Here is a 13,885-nt window from a genome sequence, read left to right as displayed (position 1 = left end):
AAAAAAAAAACAGCAATAAAATATACATTGACACACATTTTATATTTATTTTTTATTTTTATCTACCATATCATACACAATAAAACAGCAAACACTAACTACACAATAATTTCTTTGGCATTGTCATCAAGATTATTGTGAATTAAAATTTTATTACTATTTAACATATACAAGAACATCGTTGTGGTAAAGATAAAGTAGAAGAACTAATTTCTACCTAAAAAATAGAACTAATAAGAGAGCAAAATTGTCTAAACAATTGTAATCTTAGTGATTAGGTTATAGAAAATTAACATTCAATATTGAAAAATATTTGTTATCATCGTTGTTTTAATATCCATTTTTTTGTGAAAAAAATTGTATTTTTTGAGTTATTTATCCAAATGCTACAACTTTAAAATAAGTATTTCTATAACTAAAAATCCAAGCACAAAATAACTTATTTATATGCTGCTATTAATAAAAGTTCTTATCCTTTAAACTCTTTTTCCAAAAGAACTTATTTAAGTTATTTACCCAAACTGGACCTAAATGGTGTCACATTTAAAATTAATACTATAATTATAAAAAACAGCATTATTTAATCAAATATCAAAATTGGAAAGCCATAGAATCTCCTACTAGTATAATAAGCCACGCGTCACTCCCTCAATAAATTGCAATAAAAAATTGATACGATGAATAATCTAAAAGTAGGGATGAGCACGGATAGCAAGTATCGGATTACCTGTCCGAATTCAAATCGAGCCAATTAAATTGGTTCTGGAACTAACGAGTAATCGGATTCAACCCGAACTAAACCGATGACTTTTGTTAATGATTCGTTCGGATATCGGTTCTAAAGGTACAAAATCCAAACCAACCTGTGAACCCGATCATGTATTAATTAAATAAAAAATTTGGTGTTTAATTAAAAAAATTATATTTTCATTAGACAAAAATTATTCACTATTAATTTGTTTAGGTTTTAATGAGTTTATTTTTTAATGTATTTAATACTTAACATGTTTGGATTATTTCTATTGATGTTATTGTTGAATTTTTAAGATAAAAATTTGGTTTTTTTATAAATTATTTCAAAGTTATCAGGTACCAAATTATCCGAACCGAACTAAATCGTTCTTTATCGATTTGGTTTGATTCGAGTACATATACAAAAAAATATAAATCCAAATCAAACCGAACTAATTACATTTTAATTGATTCGGTTCTAATTTCATCTTGAACCTAAACCAATTACATTTTGATTAATTCGATTCTAATTTTATATTAAACCCGAACCGAACCCGTGTTCACCCAACTTAAAAGCCTTTCATTCTTCCCTTCATCTTCTTCCTCTATTCTCTATCTTTCACTTCAAGCAGTCCCCTCCTCTCCCTATCTCGCTCGAAAACCCTAAATCCCATTTTTCCCTTCATTCTCTTCTAGATAGCCAACTCCTTCCTTCTGTCCTATATCATCTCTGTCGATGTTGTGATCCCCCGTCCAACTCCTCTGTGCGACCTCCTGTTTTCTCCCCTTTTCTCACTTTGTCTCTCACAGTGTCGCGGTCACTCTCAAACCCTAGCCCTTCAACCCCGATTTTTCCCCTTCTAGATCGTGTTTCTCGAGCCTTTCTTGCATTATACCATTCTATGCTTGAGACACTCTCTCGCTCTCTCTTGCTCGGTGTATCTTTCGATCCGAAATCCTAGACCTTCCTTCCCGCTGTCCTCCTTCCAGTTCGGGTTTCTCTCTCTGGGTAAATTATTGATATCGATGGATCGGTTCTAAAGGTAAAAAATTCGAACCAACCTGTGAACCCGATCATGTATTAATTAAATAAAAAAATTGGTGTTTAATTAAAAATTTTATATTTCCATTAGAGAAAAATTATTCACTATTAATTTGTTTAGGTTTTAATGAGTTTATTTTTTAATGTATTTAATATTTAACATGTTTGGATAATTTCTATTGATGTTATTGTTGAATTTTTAAGAAAAAAAATTGGTTTTTTTATAAATTTCAAAGTTATCAAGTACCCAATTATCCGAACCGAATTAAATCGTTCTTAATCGATTTAGTTTGGATTTGGATCCTCTAAAGTTTGAATTTCACTTTAAAGAGTAAAGTGTGATCTCTCACTATTGATTTCATAGGTAGGACCAAAAATAAATATGAAAGAAAAACTATTCAAGGGTAGAAAATCACACTTTACTCTCTAAAGTGAAATTCAAACTTTAGAGTATCCAAATCCATTTAGTTTGATTCGAGTACATATACAAAAAAATATAAATCCAAACCAAACCGAACTAATTACATTTTAACTGATTCGGTTCTAATTTCATCTTGAACCTAAACCAATTATATTTTGATTAATTCGATTCTAATTTTATGTTAAACATGAACTGAACCTGTGTACACCCAACTTAAAAGCCTTTCATTCTTCCCCTCATCTTCTTCCTCTATTCTCTATCTTTTACTTCAAGCCGTCCCCTCCTCTCCTTATCTCGCTCGGAAACCCTAAATCCCATTTTTCCCTTGATTCTCTTCTAGATAGCCCACTCCTTCCTTCTGACCTATATCATCTCTGTCGATGTTGTGATCCCCCGTCCAAGTCCTCTGTGTGACCTCCCGTTTTCTCCCCTTTTCTCGCTTTGTCTATCACAGTGTCGCGGTCACTCTCAAACCCTAGCCCTTCAACCTCGATTTTTCCCCTTCCAGATCGTGTTTCTCGAGCCTTTCTTGTATTATACCATCCTGTGCTTGAGACGCTCTCTCACTCTCTCTTGCTCGGTGTATCTTTCGATCCGAAACCCTAGACCTTCTTTTCTGCTGTCCTCCTTCCAGTCCTGGTTTCTCTCTCTGGGTAAATTGTTGATATCGATGGATCGGTTCGAAAAGTACAAAATCCGAACTAACCTGTGAACCCGATCATGTATTAATTAAATAAAAAAGTTGGTGTTTAATTAAAAAATTTGTATTTCCATTAGAAAAAAAGTATTCACTATTAATTTGTTTAGGTTTTAATGAGTTTATTTTTTAATGTATTTAATACTTAACATGTTTGGATTATTTCTATTGATGTTATTGTTGAATTTTTAAGATAAAAATTTGGTTTTTTTATAAATTATTTCAAAGTTATCAGGTACCTAATTATCTGAACCGAACTAAATCGTTCTTAATCGATTTGGTTTCGATTTGGATCCTCTAAAGTTTGAATTTCACTTTAGAGAGTAAAGTGTGATCTCTCACTATTGATTTCATAGGTGGGACCAAGAATAAATATGAAAGAAAAACTATTCAAGGGTAGAAGATCACACTTTACTCTCTAAAGTGAAATTCAAACTTTAGAGTATCCAAATCCATTTGGTTTGATTCGAGTACATATACAAAAAAATATAAATCCAAACCAAATCAAACTAATTACGTTTTAATTGATTCGGTTCTTATTTCATCTTGAACCTAAACCAATTACATTTTGATTAATTCGATTCTAATTTTATGTTAAACCTGAACCGAACCCGTGTTAACCCAACTTAAAAGCTTTTCATTCTTCCCCTCATCTTCTTCCTCTATTCTCTATCTTTCACTTCAAGCCGTCCCCTCCTCTCCCTATCTCGCTCGGAAACCCTAAATCCCATTTTCCCCTTCATTCTCTTCTAGATAGCCCACTCCTTCCTTCTGGCCTATATCATCTCTGTCGATGTTGTGATCCCCCGTCCAACTCCTCTGTGTGACCTCCCGTTTTCTCCCCTTTTCTCGCTTTGTATCTCACAGTGTCACGATCACTCTCAAACCCTAGCCCTTCAACCCCGATTTTTGTAACACCCTAACTTTTAGCACCTCATGATCGTACTAAAAGTCTGAGTGCTACTTACCTCTAAACCTTTTTATTATATACTATATTTAATATTGAGCCCTCGCGAATACGAACCGAAAATTTAATTAAGAAAACGAAAAGAGACTTTATTTTACGCCACTAAATCACAAAAGTATATATATTCACATAGAATTAAATACATAAACTTATTTCAAGATTTCCAAAAACAAATCCTACCCCTCTAAAAACTCTAATTAACAAGGCGAGGGGAAAACAAATCCTAACAACTCAACTTATAAACATATTCCTCTGTGCTCCCGTAACTTGACAATGAGCCTTTGCACCTGTAGCTGAAAGGGGTGGAGATAGGGGGTAAGAACTGGGAAGTTCTTAGTAGGGTCGGGGTTAGAAGTTAAGTTCATTTTGCCATTATTAACCGATCGCAACTAACAACAAAACACTTATAAGCATGAATAATAAAAGAACTCAGAAGTCAATCAGTCATGCAGCACACACACACAATCACAGAGTTACATAGCACAGAGATATGCGCAAACAAGCATGATGCATGTCTATTTCTATCGCAGGTAATGAGCTCATTTGTCGGTTTCGACCCGCACTCGACGCAATCCGACTCGCAAGTCAGATAAGGCATTCCAGCGGCATAACCTCTGCAAGTTTCCACTTCTTGCAGGCGCTGATTCTCCAGCTGAAGCATGTGCCACTTTCTCCTGGAAGCCGTTTCATATACACGGGCGTCCCCGCACAATCATTCAAAAACAAAGCCTACGGCTTAACACTTTCACATCGGCACCATAACTATTTACTTTCCGTCACCCTCTCGTGACCTTTCAATCATTCTCATAAGTACACGTGCCGATTTATCTTCTCTTTTTCTTTTAAAACTAAAACCACATCTTTATGCCATTCTCCAAAATCTTTTAAACAATTAATAATCTAACCGACTCCAGCAGCAAAAATATTTCTTTAATAATTCAAAATCAGTTAATATATTTCTTAAAGCTTTTGAAAATTCCATTTCTTACTCCCAAAATAATCAAAGCATCCCAACTAGTTGTTCATACATAACTGAATCAAAATCTCAAGCAAACAACAATAATTCAAAAATAATTTAACATAAACTCATTCAAATTCAAGCAATAATCAACTAAATTAACATTCACTTATCAAACTCACATTTAATTATTATAAAGTTACCAAATCCTACCTCCATACGAAGTCAAACTAACGGGACCTCCGGAAAAGTTTTCTGACCAAGCTGCTGAAGAGGAAAGCGTCAGAAATCATCTGTGCCTCCTAGAACTCCAGTTGGTCGAACTCAAAGGAAAGAGGAGCTACGTCACCGTCAGCTTCCACCGAATAAAAGATATGCCAACGTGTAGAGGAGAAGAATACGAACACTTTTACCGAATTAGATTTTTTATTGGAGTTACGGATTTAAAGAAATCAGAGCCAAAAGCTCATGGAAGGTCACGGTCCTTCGAGAGACACTCTCGGCCTCTCTCACTTCATACCCTTTCCCAGTTTTGATTTCGGTGGTGATATTGAATATAATGAAAGCAGGCATGATGATGGTTAATGAATAAGATTGTGTCAGGATAATATATATGTATATAAGCATTGCAAGCCACGTTGCCAATTCTTTCTTTTCTTTTGCCTTAATGACTTTGGCCAAGTAAATGAATCCAAGTTAAAAAAAAATATGATTATATATATGTATAAGGCATATCAGCCATGTTTCAAATTTTCTTTCTTTCCTCCCTTAAAGGCTTCGGCCAAATTTCTTTCTTTTTTTTTTTTAACTTTAATAATAATACTAAATTAAAATTTATTTTATTAAATTAATTTTCGAAAACTTGGGGTCTTACAATTTTCCCCTTCCAGATCGTGTTTCTCGAGCCTTTCTTGCATTATACCATCCTGTGCTTGAGACGCTCTCTCGCTCTCTCTTTTTCGGTGTATCTTTCGATCCGAAATCCTAGACATTCTTTCCCGCTGTCTTCCTTCTAATTCGGGTTTCTCTCTCTGGGTAAATTATTGATATCGATGGATCGGTTCTAAAGGTACAAAATCCGAACCAACCTGTGAACCCGATCATGTATTAATTAAATAAAAAAATTGGTGTTTAATTAAAAAATTTGTATTTCCATTAGAAAAAAAGTATTCACTATTAATTTGTTTAGGTTTTAATGAGTTTATTTTTTAATGTATTTAATATTTAACATGTTTGAATTATTTCTATTGATGTTATTGTTGAATTTTTAAGATAAAAATTTGTTTTTTTTTTTAATTTCAAAGTTATCAGGTACCCAATTATCCGAACCGAACTAAATCGTTCTTAATCGATTTGGTTTGGATTTGGATCCTCTAAAGTTTGAATTTCACTTTAGGGAGTAAAGTGTGAACTCTCAATATTGATTTCATAGGTGGGACCAAGAATAAATATGAAAGAAAAACTATTCAAGGGTAGAAGATCACACTTTACTCTCTAAAGTGAAATTCAAACTTTAGAGGATTCAAATCCATTTGGTTTGATTCGAGTACAAATACAAAAAAATATAAATCCAAACCGAACTAATTACATTTTAATTGATTCGGTTCTAATTTCATCTTGAACCTAAACTAATTACATTATGATTAATTCGATTATAATTTTATGTTAAACCCGAACTGAACCCGTGTTTACGCAACTTAAAAGCCTTTCATTCTTCCCCTCATCTTCTTCCTCTATTCTCTATCTTTCACTTCAAGCCGTCCCCTCCTCTCCATATCTCGCTCGGAAATCCTAAATCCCATTTTCCCCTCCATTCTCTTCTAGATAGCCCACTCCTTCCTTCTGGCCTATATCATCTCTGTCGATGTTGTGATCCCCCGTCCAACTCCTCTGTGTGACCTCCCGTTTTCTCCCCTTTTCTTACTTTGTCTCTCACAGTGTCGCGGTCACTCTCAAACTCTAGCCCTTCAACCCCGATTTTCCCCTTCCAGATCGTGTTTCTCGAAACTTTCTTGCATTATACCATCCTGTGCTTGAGATGCTCACTCGCTCTCTCTTGCTCGGTGTATCTTTCGATCCGAAACCCTAGACCTTCTTTCCCGCTGTCCTCCTTTCAGTTTGGGTTTCTCTCTCTGGATAAATTGTTGATATCGATGGATCAGTTCTAAATGTACAAAATTCGAACTAACCTGTGAACCCGATTATGTATTAATCAAATAAAAAATTGGTGTTTAATTAAAAAATTTGTATTTCCATTTGATAAAAATTATTCACTATTAATTTGTTTAGGTTTTAATGAGTTTATTTTTTAATGTATTTAATATTTAACATGTTTAGATTATTTCTATTGATGTTACTGTTGAATTTTTAAGATAACTTTTTTTTTATAAATTTCAAATGTATCAGGTCCCAATTATCCGAACCGAACTAAATCGTTCTTAATCGATTTAGTTTGGATTTGGATCCTCTAAAGTTTGAATTTCACTTTAGAGAGTAAAGTGTGATCTCTCACTACTGATTTCATAGGTGGGACCAAGAATAAATATGAAAGAAAAACTATTCAAGGGTAGAAGATCACACTTTACTCTCTAAAGTAAAATTCAAACTTTAGAGGATCCAAATCCATTTGGTTTTATTCGAGTACATATACAAAAAAATATAAATCCAAACCAAACCGAACTAATTACATTTTAATTGATTCGGTTCTAATTTCATCTTGAACCTAAACCAATTACATTTTGATTAATTCGATTCAAATTTTATGTTAAACTCGAACCGAACCCGTGTTCTCCCAACTTAAAAGCCTTTCATTCTTCCCCTCATCTTCTTCCTCTATTCTCTATCTTTGACTTCAAGCCGTCCCCTCCTCTCCCTATCTCGCTCGAAAACTCTAAATCCCATTTTCTCCTTCATTCTCTTCCAGATAGCACACTCCTTCCTTCTGGCCTATATCATCTCTGTCGATGTTGTTATCCCCCGTCCAACTCCTCTGTGTGACCTCCCGTTTTCTCCCATTTTCTCGCTTTGTCTCTCACAGTGTCGCGGTCACTCTCAAACTCTAGCCCTTCAACCCCGATTTTTCCCCTTCCAGATCATGTTTCTCGAGCCTTTCTTGCATGATACCATCCTGTGCTTGAGACGCTCTATCTCTCTCTTGCTCGGTGTATCTTTCGATCCAAAACCCTAGACCTTCTTTCCCGCTGTCCTCCTTCCAGTTCGGATTTCTCTCTCTGGGTAAATTGTTGATATCGATGGATTGATTCTAAAGGTACAAAATCTGAACCAACCTATGAACCCGATCATGTATTAATTAAATAAAAAAATTGGTGTTTAATTAAAAAATTTGTATTTCCATTAGACAAAAATTATTCACTATTAATTTGTTTAGGTTTTAATGAGTTTATTTTTTAATGTATTTAATATTTAACTTGTTTGGATTATTTCTATTGATGTTATTGTTGAATTTTTAAGATAAAAATTTGTTTTTTTTTATAAATTTCAAAGGTATCAGGTACCCAATTATCCGAACCGAACTAAATCGTTCTTAATCGATTTGGTTTGGATTTGGATCCTCTAAAGTTTGAATTTCACTTTAGAGAGTAAAGTGTGATCTTTCACTATTGATTTCATAGGTGGGACCAAGAATAAATATAAAAGAAAAACTATTCAAAGGTAGAAGATCACACTTTACTCTCTAAAGTAAAATTCAAACTTTAGAGGATCCAAATCCATTTGGTTTGATTCGAGTACATATATAAAGAAATATAAATCCAAACCGAACAAATTACATTTTAATTGATTTGGTTCTAATTTCAAATTGAACCCAAACCAATTACATTATGATTAATTCGATTCTAATTTTATGATAAACCCGAACCAAACCCGTGTTTACCCAACATAAAAGCCTTTCATTCTTCCCCTCATCTTCTTCCTATATTCTCTATCTTTCAAATCAAGCAGTCCCCTCCTCTCCATATCTCGCTTGGAAACCCTAAATCCCATTTTTCCCTTCATTCTCTTCTAGATAGCCTACTCCTTCCTTCTGGCCTATATCATCTCTGTCGATGTTGTGATCCCCCGTCCAACTCCTCTGTGTGACCTCCCGTTTTCTCCCCTTTTCTCGCTTTGTCTCTCACAGTGTCGCGATCACTCTTAAACCCTAGCCCTTCAACCCCGATGTTCCCCCTTTCAGATCGTGTTTCTCGAGCCTTTCTTGTATTATACCATCCTGTGCTTGAGACGCTCTCTCGCTCTCTCTTGCTCGGTGTGTCTTTCGATCCGAAACCCTAGACCTTCTTTCTCGCTGTCCTCCTTCCATTTCGGATTTCTCTCTCTGGGTAAATTGTTGACATCGATGGATCGGTTCTAAAGGTACAAAATCCGAACCAACCTGTGAACCTGATCATGTATTAATTAAATAAAAAAATTGGTGTTTAATTAAAAAAATTGTATTTCCGTTAGACAAAATTTATTCACTATTGATTTGTTTAGGTTTTAATGAGTTTATTTTTTAATGTATTTAATATTTAACTTGTTTGGATTATTTCTATTGAAGTTATTGTGGAATTTTTAAGATAAAAATTTGGTTTTTTTATAAATTTCAAAGGTTTCAGGTACCCAATTATCGGAACCGAACTAAATCGTTCTTAATCGATTTGGTTTGGATTTGGATCCTCTAAAGTTTGAATTTTACTTTAGAGAGTAAAGTGTGATCTCTCACTATTGATTTCATAGGTGGGACCAAGAATAAATGTGAAAGAAAAACTATTCAAGGGTAGAAGATCGCACTTTACTCTCTAAAGTGAAATTCAAACTTTAGAGGATCCAAATCCATTTGGTTTGATTCGAGTACATATATAAAGAAATATAAATCCAAACCGAACAAATTACATTTTAATTGATTTGGTTCTAATTTCAACTTGAACCCAAACCAATTACATTATGATTAATTCGATTCTAATTTTATGATAAACCCAAACCGAACCCGTGTTTACCCAACTTAAAAGCCTTTCATTTTTCCCCTGATCTTCTTCCTCTATTCTCTATCTTTCAATTCAAGCAGTCCCCTCCTCTCCATATCTCGCTCGAAAACCCTAAATCCCATTTTTCCCTTCATTCTCTTCTAGATAGCCTACTCCTTCCTTTTGGCCTATATCATCTCTGTCGATGTTGTGATCCCCCGTCCAACTCCTCTGTGTGACCTCCCGTTTTCTCCCCTTTTCTCGCTTTGTCTCTCACAGTGTCGCGGTCACTCTCAAACCCTAGCCCTTCAATCTCAATTTTTCCCCTTCCAGATCGTGTTTCTCGAGCCTTTCTTGCATTATACCATCCTGTGCTTGAGACGCTCTCTCGCTCTCTCTTGCTCGGTGTATCTTTCGATCCAAAACCCTAGACCTTCTTTCCCGCTGTCCTCCTTCCAGTTCAAGTTTCTCTCTCTGGGTAAATTGTTGATATCGATGGATCGGTTCTAAAGGTACAAAATCCGAACCAACCTGTGAACCCGATCATGTATTAATTAAATAAAAAAATTGGTGTTTAATTAAAAAATTTGTATTTCCATTAGAAAAAAAGTATTCACTATTAATTTTGGTTAGGTTTTAATGAGTTTATTTTTTAATGTATTTAATATTTAACATGTTTGGATTATTTCTATTGATGTTATTGTTGAATTTTTAAGATAGAAATTCGGTTTTTTTTTTTAAATTTCAAAGTTATCAGGTACCCAGTTATCCGAGCCGAACTAAATCGTTCTTAATCGATTTGGTTTGGATTTGGATCCTCTAAAGTTTGAATTTCACTTTAGAGAGTAAAGTGTAATCTCTCAATATTGATTTCATAGGTGTGACCAAGAATAAATATGAAAGAAAAACTATTCAAGGGTAGAAGATCACACTTTACTCTCTAAAGTGAAATTCAAACTTTAGAGGATCCAAATCCATTTGGTTTGATTCGAGTACATATACAAAAAAATATAAATCCAAACCGAACTAATTACATTTTAATTGATTTGGTTCTAATTTCATCTTGAACCTAAACTAATTACATTATGATTAATTCGATTATAATTTTATGTTAAACCCGAATTGAACCCGTGTTCACCCAACTTAAAAGCCTGTCATTCTTCCCCTCATCTTCTTCCTCTATTCTCTATCTTTCATTTCAAGCCTTCCCCTCCTCTCCCTATCTCGCTCGGAAACCCTAAATTCTATTTTTCCTTTCATTCTCTTCTAGATAGCCCACTCCTTCCTTCTGGCCTATATCATCTCTGTCGATGTTGTGATCCCCCGTCCAACTCCTCTGTGTGACTTCCCGTTTTCTCCCCTTTTCTCGCTTTGTCTCTCACAGTGTCGCGGTCACTCTCAAACCCTAGCCCTTCAATCTCGATTTTTTCCCTTCCAGATCGTGTTTCTCGAGCCTTTCTTGCATTATACCATCCTGTGCTTGAGACGCTCTCTCGCTCTCTCTTGCTTGATGTATCTTTCGATCCAAAACCCTAGACTTTCTTTCCCGCTGTCCTCCTTCCAGTTCGGGTTTCTCTCTCTGGGTAAATTGTTGATATCGATGGATCGGTTCTAAAGGTACAAAATCCGAACCAACCTGTGAACCCGATCATGTATTAATTAAATAAAAAAATTGGTGTTTAATTAAAAAATTTGTATTTTCATTAGACAAAAATTATTCACTATTAATTTGTTTAGGTTTTAATGAGTTTATTTTTTAATGTATTTAATATTTAACATGTTTGGATTATTTCTATTGATGTTATTGTTGAATTTTTAAAATAAAATTTGGTTTTTTTATAAATTTCAAAGTTATCAGGTACCCAATTATCCGAACCGAACTAAATCATTCTTAATCGATTTGGTTTGGATTTGGATCCTCTAAAGTTTAAATTTCACTTTAGAGAGTAAAGTGTGATCTCTCACTATTGATTTCATAGGTGGGACCAATAATAAATATGAAAGAAAAACTATTCAAGGGTAGAAGATCACACTTTACTCTCTAAAGTGAAATTCAAACTTTAGAGGATCCAAATCCATTTGGTTTGATTCGAGTACATATACAAAAAAATATAAATCCAAACCAAACCGAACTAATTACATTTTAATTGATTCGGTTCTAATTTCAACTTGAACCTAAACCATTTACATTTTGATTAATTCGATTCTAATTTTATGTTAAACCCGAACCGAACCCTGTTCACCCAACTTAAAAGCCTTTCATTCTTCCCCTCATCTTCTTCCTCTATTCTCTATCTTTCACTTCAAGCCGTCCTCTCCTCTCCCTATCTCGCTCGGAAACCCTAAATCCCTTTTTCCCTTTCATTCTCTTCTAGATAGTCCACTCCTTCCTTCTGGCCTATATCATCTCTGTCGATGTTGTGATCCCCGTCCAACTCCTCTGTGTGACTTCCCGTTTTCTCCCCTTTTCTCGCTTTGTCTCTCACAGTGCGGTCACTCTCAAACCCTAGCCCTTCAACCTCGATTTTTCCCCTTTCAGATCGTGTTTCTCGAGCCTTTCTTGCATTATACCATCCTGTGCTTTAGACGCTCTCTCGCTCTCTCTTGCTCGGTGTATCTTTCGATCCAAAACCCTAGACCTTCTTTCCCGCTGTCCTCCTTCCAGTTCAGGTTTCTCTCTCTGGGTAAATTGTTGATATCGATGGATCGGTTCTAAAGGTACAAAATCCGAACCAACCTGTGAACCCGATCATGTATTAATTAAATAAAAAAATTGGTGTTTAATTAAAAAATTTGTATTTCCATTAGACAAAAATTATTCACTATTAATTTGTTTAGGTTTTAATGAGTTTATTTTTTAATGTATTTAATATTTAACATGTTTGAATTATTTCTATTGATGTTATTGTTGAATTTTTAAGATAAAAATTTGGTTTTTTTATAAATTTCAAAGATATCAGGTACCCAATCATCCGAACCAAACTAAATCGTTCTTAATCGATTTGGTTTGGATTTGGATCCTCTAAAGTTTGAATTTCACCTTAGAGAGTAAGGTGTGATCTCTCACAATTGATTTCATAGGTGGGACCAAAAATAAATATGAAAGAAAAACTATTCAAAGGTAGAAGATCACACTTTACTCTCTAAAGTAAAATTCAAACTTTAGAGGATCCAAATCCATTTGGTTTGATTCGAATACATATACAAAAAAATATAAATCCAAACCAAACTGAACTAATTACATTTTAATTGATTCGGTTCTAATTTCATCTTGAACCTAAACCAATTACATTTTGATTAATTCTATTCTAATTTTATGTTAAACCCGAACCGAACCCGTGTTCACCCAACTTAAAAGCCTTTCATTCTTCCCCTCATCTTCTTCCTCTATTCTCTATCTTTCACTTCAAGCCGTCCCCTCCTCTCCCTATCTCGCTCGAAAACCCTAAATCCCATTTTCCCCTTCATTCTCTTCTAGATAGCCCACTCCTTCCTTGAAACCTAGACCTTCTTTTCCGCTGTCCTCCTTCCAGTTCGGGTTTCTCTCTCTGGGTAAATTGTTGATATCGATGGATGGTTGCTGTAAGTAGCACTACAAGAAAATTGAACATTTGTAACAAAAAATTTGTATCAAATTTAAAATTGTTACAAAAAAATTGTTGTTTGTAATAATAATTAGTGATTGTTACAAAAGAATAATGTTTTGTAACAACATTATAAATTGTTACAATACATGATAATATTTTGTAACAACTTGTTTTATTTTGTTACAAATTATGTTAGTTTTTGTAACAAGATGATGTTTTGTTACAAAATATTGTAATATTTTTTAACAAAACAAAAAAGAAGTTGCGAAAATTTGAAATATTTTGTAACAATTTTTTTTTTCAAAAACTCCAATTGTTTTGTAACAAAAAATTAGTTTGTCACAAAATTCAATATTGTTTATAACAAGTTAATTATTTGTCACAAATATAAGTATATGTTATAACAATTTTTTTTTGAATATTAAACACTTTAAGAATAAAAAAAATTGTGTATATAATTTTTTTAAAATAATTTTATTTTGTTTCAAAAATAAAATTTTTTTACATACTATTTGTATTC

Source organism: Arachis ipaensis, chromosome B06 (assembly GCF_000816755.2).
Source record: "Arachis ipaensis cultivar K30076 chromosome B06, Araip1.1, whole genome shotgun sequence".
Lineage (NCBI taxonomy): Eukaryota > Viridiplantae > Streptophyta > Magnoliopsida > Fabales > Fabaceae > Arachis > Arachis ipaensis.
The sequence above is the reverse complement of the archived record's forward strand: the minus strand, read 5'-3'. Positions refer to the sequence as shown.